Below are 15,284 nucleotides of genomic sequence, written 5' to 3'. Positions count from 1 at the left end.
CCTATGATAGATAAAAATGGATAAACAAAGCAAGCTACCAGAATAAAAAATAACTATAAAGACAAGTTTACTTCCGTATAATAACATTAGGTAGCAACAAAATAAGGATTCATAAGTGTAGGTCAGAGTTTTTAGTGTAAGAGTTTAACAAACATGGGCATTTATTGAGGGGTGGAGGTTTTAGATACTGAGCATGTATTATTAGAATGTTATTAGTAAGTAGTTCTGACAATACACTTTCCTTAGAAGGTTATGCAAGTCAAATATAGCAAGTGACATAACGGGCTTTGATTTAAAATAATTCACCTTCATTAGCAGTACTAAACTAGCAAGGAAGTTGGTCCTGCTAATTTTTGTAATTACTGCTTGTGGAATTACTGTACCTGTTGTGAGTTGAAAGAACACCACTGTTATAATCGTTCATTGTGCTACATTTCTTATTTTATTATATTTCTCCATCTGCCCCAGTCATCCAAGGTCATGGCTGAAAAGGGTATTTGACTAGTCTTTGTACCCAATTCAAAAAGGGAACTAAATAAATAAATATTCATATATAATTACTCCATTAAACTAGAAAGAGTGAGAAGTACATGAGAATCCCCCGGATTCAGGAATCCTCCGTGTAAGACTAAATAAGTCTTACTCGGAGACTGCAGTTGAATGGTATGACATCAGCATGCCATGAATATTCATGAGGGCACTCTGACTCCACTCCAAGTCCAACACAGACCATGCAGGAAAGCAGGGGGCATGTCCGACTGTGAGAAGTCCAAAGGTCCACGCCCCTGCAAGTGTCTGAATTGTAAAATGTCAACACACAAGAGTGAGTCCGCTCAAATGTCCACATACCCAACACCACACTCCCTGACATTGTAAACCCCCAGCACAGTTATAAAATGTAAAACTTTAAATTTGTTTTTTTCTAATTCCCGATATAGCTGCCCGTGTTTGCGCGTGTGTGCACCGGTGTGCCCGTTGCTTAGCTGCAGTTAGCAATCTCGACACGGAAGAGCATAATAAGGAATATTTATGCAAATCACGCCAAATAGCAATAGCTTAGTGATAGAGCCTTCGCACAAAGAGGAGGCATTCACAGTTTGAGTCCTTCCACTCCCCTTCCTATTTAATGTTTTAAATTAGTATATGAAAAATACCTGACATATATGATTAAGATTTACTAAACAGCATTGAAATGGCCTATGTATCAGTGAACAAAATGTATATTTATAAAGGATCCTGACATATAATTGCCCGCAGTTAAGCAACGCTTTACCCAGCGCAATATAGTTGCCTGTAGTTAAGTAGCGCTTTAGCCAGCACAATATAGGTGCCCATAGTTAAGCAGTGCTTTACCCAGCGCAATAGAGGTGCCCATAGCTAAATAGCGCTTTACCCAGTGCAATCGGTTTGTGCGGAGGTGCGCGCCACGCCAACCAGTGCACCATAGGGCAACGTGGAGCAACGTAGAGCAAAGTTGCCTAAACACAGCCACACCCCCTAGCCTGTGTGGACAGTAGTAAAATAAAAAGCAATGGCAAGATTCGAACCTGGAACACTGTGGACCATAATCAAAGTACTGAACCACTAAGCCATGACAGCTTAGGATAAACAGCCACTGTTAACATACATATACTTATAAATGGTAGATTAACCATTGCTAAGCAGGTCTGCAGTCAGACGAGAATTTTCAAAAACGGCCAATCACAAAAAAGTGAGGGAAATGTGGTATATTTAAGCCCCATAGGCGGGAATACTCTCCATAACTGATTGTAGCTCCCATCTGCAGTTAGAATGTCTGGTGCTAGAGAGGGTGCACGATTTAGAGTGCAACACTGGGGCATCGAGGAGTCAAAATACATGGTTTAGCTCCTTGTCCACCATCATGAGTCAAGACTCCTGCAGGGCCAGTTCCAAGGGACGGAGTACAAAGCAGAGGCTTGGAACCGGTTAGCTCATGACCTCATCAGTGTCACAGGCGTTCCTCGGACTGGTGAGCAGGTCCATCACCACCATGCAGACCTGAAGAGATGGAAGCAGGACCTACTGAGCCAATGGATACAGGAGGCCCGTGGGATGCAAGATGCCCCACTACTGAGTAGGTAGCCATGGAATGCAGTATGTAAGACGTGCTAATTTATTCTATATAATGGATAGGTATGCCTCAATATCCCTTCATTTACTTCACAGCTGCAGGTGTCCGTGTTGCGAATCAGCAAGCCTATGCAGATAGGCTGCTAAGACTGCACCACCAGGCAGGTTAGTAATTATTCTGCATGTATTGTTATATAAAATAGGTGAGAGAGCCTGAAAGAAAGTGTTGTAGCCCAATAATACAGCCATAAAATGCCCTGAATAATTCCTTTGCATGTACTGTTATATAAAATAAGTCAGAGAGCCAGAAAAAGAGTGTAGTAACCCATTAAGAAAGGTAAAATATGTCTGGAATAATATCTCTGCATGTACTATCATATAAAATAAGTGAGTGAGCCTGAAAAAGAGTGTTCTAACCTATAAATAAAGTTATAATATGTCTTGAATATGTCTTCCATATGCACTGTAATATCAAATAAAGGAGAGAGCCTGTGGAAAAGTGTGTAATGTAATTAATAAAGGTATAAAACCTGGAGTGTGTCTGTGTCACTTACTTTGAAATGTTGTTGTACCCTTGCAATATACAAATAGTACTATTTTAATAAGTGCTGGCAACCCACAGTTGGGCATTCCCATCTAAAGTGGTTGATGGAACTGCCAGTAGCTGTGAAGCATATATACAGTTCTCAACAGTCAGTTACTGGCTGGCATGAATAAGTAAATCTGGCACATGAGTAGCTTGTTAATTAGATCCCCAGAAATGTGAGTGTGCTACACGAAATGTAGGGTTCTGTACAAATTTAACTGAAAATGTCATGTGAACACATCCAGATATGTAGATAAAGAAATATAAATAAAATCAATAAATATATAGCAGTAACATCTGCATCTTGGACAGTTAGTATCTCAGATATAGGTCAGGTATATAATGAACTAGCCAAACCCATTACACAACCTAATGCATGTTGCCAAGTGTAATAATACATGTAGGGGATATACACCTGCAGTCAATGGGAATGTAGTGTAGACTAAAAGTACTTATAAGATGTTAATTGAGGTTTCTTTCTACACCCTACTGTATGTGCATAAACAATGCAATTCCATACCTCAATGGGTACGTGTAATCTCAAAACATTTGTTGGGACATATGTCTTATTGTTCTATAAATATCTGCATTCACTTTGATGCATGTGCCCTGTTCAAATGCCACAATCATGGTGGCCTGTTTCCACTAATCAACCTTGCATGCTGTTGGAATGTCCACTGTCGTTCAATATATGTATGTGTTATGCTTGCTGTTCAACTGTTGGAACCTTGGTGTGTTGGGTTAATGGGAATATTACTGCATACTGTTACAACTAACTTGGAATGCTGTTGTTTATGTTGTAATTAAATACACCTAATCACAGAACCTATGGGAAGGCCAGTCCTAGCGGACCCACTTGTCCCTCCTCAGCTGGCGAGTGCACCTGGCACCAGCAGGTCCGGTGCCCAGCCCGGGCTCCCCTCCTCCGTTGGTCCTGTGCCACCTTCGGGTGGAAGCACTGCAGGGGATGGGGCTCATCCTCCCCGTGCAAGCGTGGGAGGAGAAGGGCCACCTGTCACCCTTTGAAGGGTCCGGGCTGTGGTGCGTAGGGATATCCAGCGTTCAGTCACTGATCCCCTGCATCAGCTCGAGGCGAGAGTTGCGCGTCTCATGGGTGAGCCTGCCCGTCCTCCTCAGTCTCAGCACAACCACCCTCAGGGCTGTGAAGGTGCAGTGGTGACTGCCCATGGGTGGGGATCTCAGTTCCACTGTTACCATCTGTGGGCTCATGGGCTTGTGATTTCCAAACACCCGTCCCCGTCAATTGTGTTCACCCACCCCATGTGTCATACACCGCCCCTGTATGCATCTTGTTTGTCTTGTCTGTTTACCTCCACAACCTACCTCCCCAAATATACCTACTTCCTCTACCTCACTTTCCACTCTCACCTGAAAAAAAAAAAGGGCAATCTGTACCCACAAAAAAATTATGCCCCATACATAGCTGCCCATTTCGCAGACATGTCCACTGGACATGTAACCTGATAATTATAATTGGCAGTACAACATACTTTGTTGTCCTCACCCCTCTCCCAGGGGTGGAAGGTTTCCAATTTCACTCCAAATTTATTGCATATGCACAGCTGTTGCTGGTAAAGAAATGGGCAGCTATGGACCTTCCCTACACCTGTCCTGCACATCCCGAGCTTGTTTTCCTACTGTCTTTCCCTCTTTGTGCCCCCTTTTTCACCATTTTCCTATCTCCCCATTTTCTTTTTTTATCAAAGAAATTAGTGCGGGGTTAGTGGGAGTAAGCACTTTTAAGCAGTAGTAAGTGGGCTTAAGCGAGTGTGTGCATGTGTGAGCTTAGCTAAGCATTGCTAAGCATCATGCAAACCCACACAAACCAGCTTACAGCTGCTTAAAAGTGCCTTAGTCACTCTGCATGGCAGGGCTCTTGTTCTGCTGAGCAGCAAAATAAAACACCTTTGTTAGACTTGAACCACAGACCTTGGACACACTAGACTGCATGAAGTACCACTAAGCCACAGCAGATATACAATAGCTTGGTGCTGAAATAAATATATCATGCATTACAATGAGTGACTGTAAAGGAAAAATAAGGAGGCCATAACACAAAGCTTGTTCTGTGGATCTTTACCAGCAATTGTTGTGGAATTGCATTACATGAGTGTGATATGAGAAGCAGCCATTCTAGCAGCAAATAATGTTACAGAGGCACTTTACAACCCCCACACAGTATCATAGCAGGACAAACATTGGCATATATGGTTGGGGCAGAGGCCATACTTCCTAATTGTGATTACATTTCAGGGATGTCCTTGATTGTGAAAAATATTTTAGCTGTGTCCCTCTGAATCCCTCTGAAAAGTACTGATGTCAGTCAGAAAGGTGGGGGTATTACACAATGAATACTGACAATAATAACAGTAGACACCGCTTCTACTTCATAAAAGGTGTACTAATCCATATGCACTGCTTCACTCAAGTCTACACTTACTGTCTCTATAATGTGTAAGGTGTACTATACTTTTAACTACCTATCCCTGACTCCATGCAAAGATGTATCTGAGTGTTTCATAGGCCTGTCAGAGGCACAAACACACAGGCATATCAGCTATTCTGCTGATACACACTCTGCAAATAGCTTTGGTAGGACTTACACAAGCATACCCTTATGTAGGAGTACAACACAGAATTCCTAAAGGATGTAGCCATGTACTTGTAGCAACTGACTGTAACAATGCCATTGTACCAGTGCTGAAACACCTGTGGGTTGCACAGACAAAGAATAACAGTGTAACATCTGGCTACCATCTGGATAGGTTCACAGTTGGGAACTATGCAGACAGACCACCTGCCTTGATAAACTAACAGGTACACACCAATCCTTTAAGTCCAGTAAGATAACATTCACACAATAATACATAATGCTCTCTGTATGTCAGCATCCCCCCACAATTAAAATATGCTTGTGTTTAGGGTCTACCAAGGATGTAGGTAGGCATACTCAGTACTGGAATTGTCCAGTTGTCCTGAGAACCCTGTGCTAATGTCAACAATAAAAAACACAAACCCTGCAGAAGTGAGTACATTAATATTCACAGTATAACTGTTCACAAACAGTTCATGTCCCAAAAGAATATTTCTCAATAACTACTTTTGTATGGCAGTTAATTATATGAGTAGAAAAGAAAGTACATAGTCACATATATCCTGTGTAAGTATTTGTAGGGGTGAGTTAAACTCTACACTGACAGCTCTGTACTGGAAGTGGCAACAGTCAGGTCTGAGTACAACATGTACATCACTGTCTACACCTCTAGCTTCAGATATAAGAAGTATACCAACCTTATGACTTACACAATAGTGTCCACAGCAAACAAGCATGGGCCCCACTCTGGAAATCTGAAAGGGCTATGCCTACATACCTTAGCACTTTATAGCATTGGGTTACTATGATAGTGAGTACTGCAATTACCACACAGCATGCTGTATGCATTTACCAAATGCTGTGCACCAATTGGTGCAGAAGGCATCACATGCACATGCACAGATACCTATAAAAGCAGACTGTACTTGCTATCCCCACATGCAATCATTACTTTGTACATGCCAGAGACTATATAACTCCTGGAGAGTAGTGAGAAAAAAATATTACTTAATAAAGAAAGATTTAATTAAGTAAAAAATATATATACTTAATTACTAACTAAAAATATTAATTAAGAAAAAAAATACTTAATTAATAACCAAAAATAAAACTTAAGAAAAAAACTTTACTTAATAAATAAAAAATAAATAAATAAAAAAGTTCTCTAAGCATACACAGACGGACCTGAAAGTGACAAACAGGTATGTAACAGATATGTAGTTACCGGCAAGTAGTAGATGTTTATGCATAGTACTGTACATACTCTGAAACATGCATATGTGGCAGCTGTAGGTATGTATGCACTGATGCCATGCATAACTACAGTCCATGGACAAATTAGTGTGTAGCTGTGTGCAGTGGGACATAACTGTGACATATGTGGCATTATATGTCAAACATCTGATCATGTTATCTATGTTCTGTGCAGTACTGTGTATAATGGCAGTTTGGGGGAGTAGTGCAAACACCTATATAAACTTGGATGTGACAGAGTAAGACATGCATGATAGTCACATAATGTGTAGCTTAGCATTGGCAACTGCTGTACCAGGCTAGTATAGTAATGTAGCATTTGCAGCTATATATACTCCCTGTACTATTACTGTATGCACACATGTGACAACTGTACATATTGTAGCAAGGCCCAATAGGTCATCCGTGAGGTGTACGGACTTACAACAGTGTGGACCTTGTGTGTGTATGGCACACACATATGGAGAGATATTTATGTGTCCGATATATTAGCATCTTAACATGTGCATAGAGCAAAGGACATACTGCAACTGTTTGTGAAGGGTGGACATTTATATGTTGGTACAGGTTGTTATGTGCATATTTATATGTAGGCTGTAGTGCATGGCAAACAAGACAGCATGCAGTGCTGGCATATGACATGTGGTGTTTAAACGCTGTGGGTATGATTTGTTAGGTTTTTAGTCTTCCAGACAGGGGTCCTGCTAAAGATACATGGGCTGAGAATACCTTCCATGCATTCTGCACAAGACTGTGCAATATCATTACATAACTGTATCCCTCTCAACCTTTGCATAATTGATATTCCCACCATCTAAGGTGGACTGTATATGTGCCTATATGTATATCTATATGTACACCAATGGATGTTCATATGTACGCTCAAGCTCAATGTTGTAAACGTATTGCCATCCCTTTTGTTAAAAACCCTGTACCCATGAACTACCACATAGGTGGTAGTCTACTCAACACCAAAACTATGATAAGAGACTATGGGACACAGGTGGACAGTAGTGCCCTTTTGATAATCACAGTGGTACACTAGTCATGTAAACTGTGTACGGTCCATATGTCATCAGAAAAGGTGTGTCATCCATAGAAAAAGAGGTCAGTGTTCCACTCTACTCATCAGTCATAACACCCATCATAGAGTACAATGGCCCTGTTGGTATGCACCTCAGAAGACATCTACAGCAACTGTAGACGCCAGACCCATACCTCACAAAGAGTATTACCAGACTCAAACAGATGCCCTATGCAGACTGTCTTACAAAATCACAGCTACACTGTGTCGCATACCGCCTACCCAGAGGCAACCTCTGCCTAACATACAAAGCTATGCCAAACCCACAGGTGTTGGACATGCTCCATATAAACAGATTAAAATCCATACAAGCTACACACTGTACTGATCTAAACCTTGTAACGTCAAACAGCAGAACATGCTGGAGTGGTACATTATCATCTCAGACACATACCATACTCTGGAACTAACTACCTATCAATAGCAAATGAAGGTCCTCATTAGCAGTTGTCATGAATAATCATGATGATTGGATGTGAGATAGGAAACACAACCCGGGAATCACCTCTGTGGCTCTGCATGACAGGGGCACAGGAACCTAAATTACATGGGTGTTGAAGGGCAGGGTATCATATGGCTAGGCTTCCATAGGCCCTACGGATAATAGCCTATTAGCTACCTAGGACCCGATACACACATGCATGTACTTGCTGCATTACTTGCTATGTGAGTTTGACTGAGTGTGATGGTGAATGTGTAGGTGAATGTGTCAAAGTTGTGTATATGTGTGATAGCCTAGTGGGAAACTGTTTATATCATGGTATGTAGTGTTGTAGCTCTGATCCCAGCAAAATATATGTATGCTATTGCTAGGAAGGAAAAGCAGTATGGCATACGGTGTGACATAGTGCCATGGTGTTGACTGGAGTGTGCCATTGTAGGCTAAAGCAGTACATGTATGCTTATTGATTGTTAACACTAGTGAATACAAATCTCGTATGAGCTGTAGTACTACCTGAAGCTGAGAGCCTAAACAGCACAGTATGGCGTATATCCACATTGCTTGGAAACACTGTTTTGTTTGTTACCTGTAGTCCTCTCACATTACATACCTCAGGCATGAGGTTTTGTAAGTGCTGACACACAGTACTGTATGGAACACAGGTAAAACTCATATATACCTCCTGTGGCTAGGTGATGCATTGTGTCACATACAGTGTGCCATGTACTGTTGTACAATCTTACATACTGGTTTCACTTTGTTGCTGTGCAGAACATGGTTTGGTATATAGTACGTGCCAGCCACTGTCAGGCAGTTGTGGGCTGAGCAGTGATATGTGGTATTAAAAGTGTGTATCTACTGACAGCCAATATGTTGCTATATATGGCATTTCTTTGATGTCTGTACTTTAGAATGTTGCGTGCCACATGACTTGCTCACAATTATTGTTTTATTGTCTTCCAGGGACATGTTTCACAACAGAAAACCCATGTATTCCCCTGAAGAGGATGAAGTTATCCTAGATTCCCTAATACAACATCACAACCTGCTGTTCTCCAGAACCAGCCAGGACCAGCATGGGTGCACTGCACTGTGGCAGGATGTTATCCGTCGGGTGAATGATGTAGGCATGCATAACCAGACTTATGAGCAAGTACGCCATCACTGCAGTGATTTAATCAGACATATCCAGCAGCATGCCTCTGATGTCCACAGACAACAGCTTGCCACAGGTAGTGGTGCAGCAACACATCCACCCCTCACCAGAGTGGAAGAGCTGCTCCTCAGTGTGGTGGCTCCTGGCTCCTGGCCAACCAGTACAACAGACATGTGTCTTCATGGAGGCCGGAGACACCCACCACATCGAGTCAGAGCATGCAGGTAACATGGCATATCTGTAGACTACTGTTAGCTCGATTGTTAGAACATGCATTTATCAGATGTGTACTGTGTATTCAGAAGATGTGGAGCCTGGTGTCATGCAATACTGATAATTTGGAACATAATCTGTATGCCAGTGACTGTCACCTGTTGTACTACTGTAAAATTGCAAACACACAGCAGCAATGTCATTGTTGTTGACACTGACAAACTGTCACATATCCTTGTAGGTCCCTCTGGTGTGATAGCAAGATGGCAGACCCATGCTGGTGAGTGTTCTACATTTAATATAGCATATAACATGTGCATGTCATAGGAGAGTTGCAGGCCATATACACATGTAAAACACCTACACATAATGCATGCTCTGCATGTTCTCTGTGGGACTATACACATCCCAGTAACATGAGTAGCTGCCTCAAACACATGCAATACACAGAGCATCCCAACCAATTGTGGTACACTGTAGTGGACATTTTATAGGCAGAGTCAATAGACATGCACACAACATACACCACTTTGTCATATGCAGTAAGTGTTAATATGATACACATGGCATATGTAGACACCTGCTGTAAGGTCATACTCCTGTATCCCAAATGTCATCAACCCAGCACACATACTATACCTGAGGGGTAGAGGCCTATCATGGGGCAGTGCGACACGCTTCAACACACAACACATTCATGTTAGGCAATGCTCCCTATTGAACATCTTACATACCCATTCAACAACTGGCTGTGAAATGGTTAATGTAGCCAAAGTGGTGCAGGTCAGGTACAGCAAGATAGTTGCCAGTGTGGCATACATTAGTGGCCTTGAGTGACCACATGATGCTACCTGATGATGGCTCATGGTACTACACTACATCCAGTTACAGTAACTACAGTACTACACATAGCATTCATTGCTATACACCTGACAGTTGTGTGCATTCAGCATGGTATGTATACCTATGAGTGATGGTGCACAGGACATTGGAAAGCATTTTAAACTTGCACAGCAATATTGTGTCCATGTACACATTGTGTTCCCGGGTGAGGCCAATCACTGAAAAACACACATGCATCAAAGACATGTATACTGTTATCAATAAGGACTCTCTACACTCACACTGCATGCTGTTGAGCAACACACATCCTGCATGCTGACACGTGTGATAGGACTCTTTGGCTTGTGATACTGTACTCCACCATCAACCACTAATGAGTATGTTCCATATTGCTGTGTGTGTGTGTGTGTGTGTGTGTGTGTGTGTGTGTGTGTGTGTGTGTGTGTGTGTGTGTGTGTGTGTGTGTGTGTGTGTGTGTGTGTGTCAATTTGACTGAGTAGTGTATTTGTGTGCATGTGTGCATGTGTTCATGTGTGCATGTGTGCATGTGTTCATGTGTTCATGTGTGCATGTGTGCATGTGTGCATGTGTTCATGTGTGCATATGTGCATGTATTCATGTGTTCATGTGTGCATGTGTGCATGTGTTCATGTGTTCATGTGTGCATGTGTGCATGTGTTCATGTGTTCATGTGTGTATGTGTGCATGTGTGCATGTGTTCACGTGTGCATGTGTTCATGTGTTCATGTGTGCATGTGTTCATGTGTGCATGTGTGCATGTGTGCATGTGTTCATGTGTGCTAACATCCTGTACAGATTGTAAAGTGTGTTTCCCGTCTCCCTCTCACAGGTGCTGAGGTATTGTTGGATGAGTGCAGCAGGGAACCTGAAGTCACTACCACAAATAGTGGACATGATGATACATGTGTTGTGGCACAGGCAGGTTTGACAGGGTCTGTCATTGGTCTGCCAATAGACAGTACACAGCTTTCCACTCTATGTGCACATTCATACTGCCAATACATCCCTCAACACCAATGGCCTTAGTTGAGGAACAGCATACAGTAGGCATTGATCAGGATAGTGTGGTATCTATGTCAAATGCAACCCCACACATCAGCCATACCCAGACACATGGAACGGTACCACATAGGCATATGTCCAAGGCTTCTTGTGAGAGCACTGCTGGTCGTAATGCCCCTGGTAGAAGTGCCCCCACAGATCTCACAACCTCAGGTATGTTCCGGACTGTAATGCAGGCACAGGCACGTATGAAACGGTACACCAGGCAGGGACTAAGGGCGCAGAGGGCTTACAACACCGCTATCAATGACAGTATCCGTGACCTTGCCGGTGCCATCCGTAATTACACCGACGTCATTGATAGATGTTGGGAGGAGACACTAGATGTCCTCCACAATGTAATGTCCATGTGCCAGGACAGTGCAGGATGGCTGAGACATCGACGTGGACATATGCCAGCAACATCATCAGCTGGCAGTCGTCGCGGATGACACACAAGTCCCAGCCGCTCCCGTAGTGGCAGTACCAGGCCAGCAATGTTGGGGCTGGGCTGTTAATAGACCATCCTAGATGACCACGTGCACATGGTTCTGGCCAGTCCCAACAGGGACATGGGTCCAGTCAACATCCCTCTGTCTCTGACGATAGTACCCAGTCTGGCTTAGTACCCGATACTGTCCGTGGCACCCCTGCCAGGCACAGGTACTGCGTCCGTGACTGGAGACAGTGATCTGTACAGCCTGGCAGGTACAGTCTGTGGCTGTCCCTCAACCTCCCGTATTTGGCAGCCACAAGGTGGGACTGTGTGCATGTAGACACACACACATAAACCAAACACCTAGGGCTAACATATACACACACCCATTACATCAACACTGACCCATACTGTACTGTTGTCCCTCACTCACACACACACACACACACACACACACACACACACACACACACACACACACACAAACATACATTTCGATAGGATGGGTCATTGTCGGGCTCTGGCAAACCAATAACACACCCTGTGCATATGCTGAATCTGTGCCACCTCCTGTCATCTGTGACATTGATGCAGGAACAAGCTAACATGGTGCTGATGCACAGGGTGACCTAATAGCAGTGTAGCAATGTTAGCATGTTGTCAACAGTAAAGTGTAATGATATTTTTGTAGGTATATCTGAGCAAGCATGATGCATTAAAGCTATGATTATCAATGTAGTATTGTTTACATCAGTGTTAATTCCAAAACTGTATTGTCCACCCATGTGCCACTTGGCTGATGTGTGTGGTACTAGCAGCATGTGTTGGTGAGTGGACGGCACATGTGTGTGTGCAGTACAGATTTGCAGGTGTATATTTGTGAACATGGTGGAGGTGCACTGTCTGCATGTAAATGCGTAGTGGACACATGAGAAGGGTGACATGCCCTGTATTACACAGTGTTAACACTTCATATTTCATATTGGTGGCCAGTATGCATTTTACTACACATATGTTACAACTTGGGTACACATGTGTGTATGACATGGTTTGACACTATGCTGTGGGTGATACGGTTAATATCAGTCATTGGTTTGCATTCTGGTAGTATACATAACCTCAACAGCCTGATTTTAACCAATCGTTAGATGATGTCTTGACAAATGACACACAGATGTAGGATACACAGTAGCATTTGAATCCTTCCGGTACTATACTATGCCAGTAACCAGTGGTATTGACCACCGCCCATTCCTGGGACCACTCCTGTTTGGCATTTAGCCATCCTAGGTAAAAGCAAACACACTATGGATATGTCCGTCCACATCTGGTAATGCATACAGTGGCCTACAATGCATTCTCCGGATGAGACACTTATCCTCCACAAGGGTATCATACAGACAGATACCTGTTGACCAACCCATGCTGTAAAGCTATAAGCCAACTATAGCATAGTCATCCACATTTACTATGCATAGTATCCTGACAGTACCACATTGGTGGTAGCCCACAACATGTAGCAGGGGTACCAATGTGTACATACAGCCACATGTTATGTCATCTGTACTTTGGTATTCACATTTCCAAAGGTATGCTGATGTCCCTCAGTGTATCACATAAGCAATAAGGGGTCTGTATGCATATCCACAGAGTTGTTGTACACCTATAATGAATGCCCCCATTATCGACAGACTGTGTTGTATTTGAACATGTCTTTAATATACCCCAGGTATGAACCCTCACTCACACTATTCTATAGAAACTGTCATGGGTGTGTGTGACACAGATGACCGAGGCCACAGATCACTACAGTGGCTGGCCTTGTCACATACATACATACGTGACCTAAGGTCTGAGAAGCAGCAGCACAAACTGTCAATGGTAACAGATGTATTCGTGTAGAAAGCAGGCTTCACACCTATGAACTAATTGAGGTCACATGTACATATATGTATTTGCCACACAGATACCAATTGAGGTCACATGTACATATATGTATTTGCCACACAGATACCTGGTGTGCAATGCACATACTGTTGTTTTACTGATATGTCATACAGTAGTAAAAGCAAAATCCACAACACATTGCCCAAGAGTATCACACACACACACTCAGCAATTGCAGGATTCAAACCCCTACCTAACTATGTTATGATACCAGAGAAATATGCATTAACACGACACGCTATATGCTTTACTGGGAGTTTTTATTTCCACTGCTGTATTTGTGGGATACTGACATCATCAGTCTTGCCAAAGAGGAATTTACCTCTTTTAATGTGTTTTCCCATTCTCCAAAAAGGGGACTCCTCTCAAAGGAAATCACACACACATCCCCTTCATAGTGATTCAAACCCCTGTCTAATTATGTTATGATACTAGAGAGATACGCATTAACACAACACGCTATATGCTTTACTGAAAGTTTTCATTTCCACTGCTGCATTTGTGGGATACTGACATCATCAGACTTGCCAAGGAGGAATTTACCTCTTTTAATGTGTTTTCCCAGTCTCCAAAAAGTGCACTCCTCTCAAAGGAAATCATACTCACACACAGCAATTGCAGGATTCAAACTCCTATCAAACTTTGTTACGACACTAGAGCAATACGTATTAACATGGCACGCTATATGCTTTAGTGGGTTGTTTCTTTTCTCCTGCTATATTTGTAGGATGCTGACATCATCAGACTGGACGTGGTAATGTGTGTGCACTTTGTTTTATGCAATCCCAGAAATGAACCATGTGGATCAGCAGGTGTTAACAGCTTGAACAGGACTCCACAATTCTTAGCATGTGTGATGTATCTGTGGGCAAATTGCCATTCGTTCATATTACAATACATATGTATGCACAGATTGTTGATTTTGTGGATACGACATGTGTGTGGGATGTTGATAAAGGGCTATTCAAAGTCTATGTGGGACGTGTGTAGCTCCTTTCAGTGATGTATGTCCTGGGTGGCTGCCTTGCAAACAGTCTAGCAGGTTTGGGAACCATCATCTGCCTATGAACATACCAAAGTTGGTAGGGTTGTGTGTTTGTCGGCTTCCAATAGCTCTGTTTATGACTTCAATCAGGATGGACTCCATAGCCTTGCAGATCAGACTTCATAGGCTTATAGGACTATAGTTCCCATGGTCTGTTGTGCACCAACACTTGTGGGGTGTGCCATATGTTGCTGTAACACATTCAACAGTTTCAGATCCTGTAGAGAGGGTGAGGCTCAACAGACTGTTCAGGTGCAGGGTCTGTTTGTTCTGTAGTTCACTTATGACACATATAGGGAAACAATGTAATCCAACTGATGCCATGTTTTCAGCTTTGGAAAGAACTGTTTACCCATTCTACATGTGATATCTCCTGATATGATGATAGGGCCTTTTGTCAGTGGGAGGTGGGTATGTATGTATGGGCCTGTCTGACAGGATGTCGGCATTGTCAGTCAGGTACAGTTGGCCCTGACTCAGGACATATATGAGTGTACATTGCTATTTATGA

The sequence above is a fragment of the Protopterus annectens genome, chromosome 5.part0, assembly GCF_019279795.1.
Source record: "Protopterus annectens isolate FY-2018-M chromosome 5.part0, PAN1.0, whole genome shotgun sequence".
Lineage (NCBI taxonomy): Eukaryota > Metazoa > Chordata > Ceratodontiformes > Protopteridae > Protopterus > Protopterus annectens.
This window is presented reverse-complemented; position numbering follows the sequence as displayed.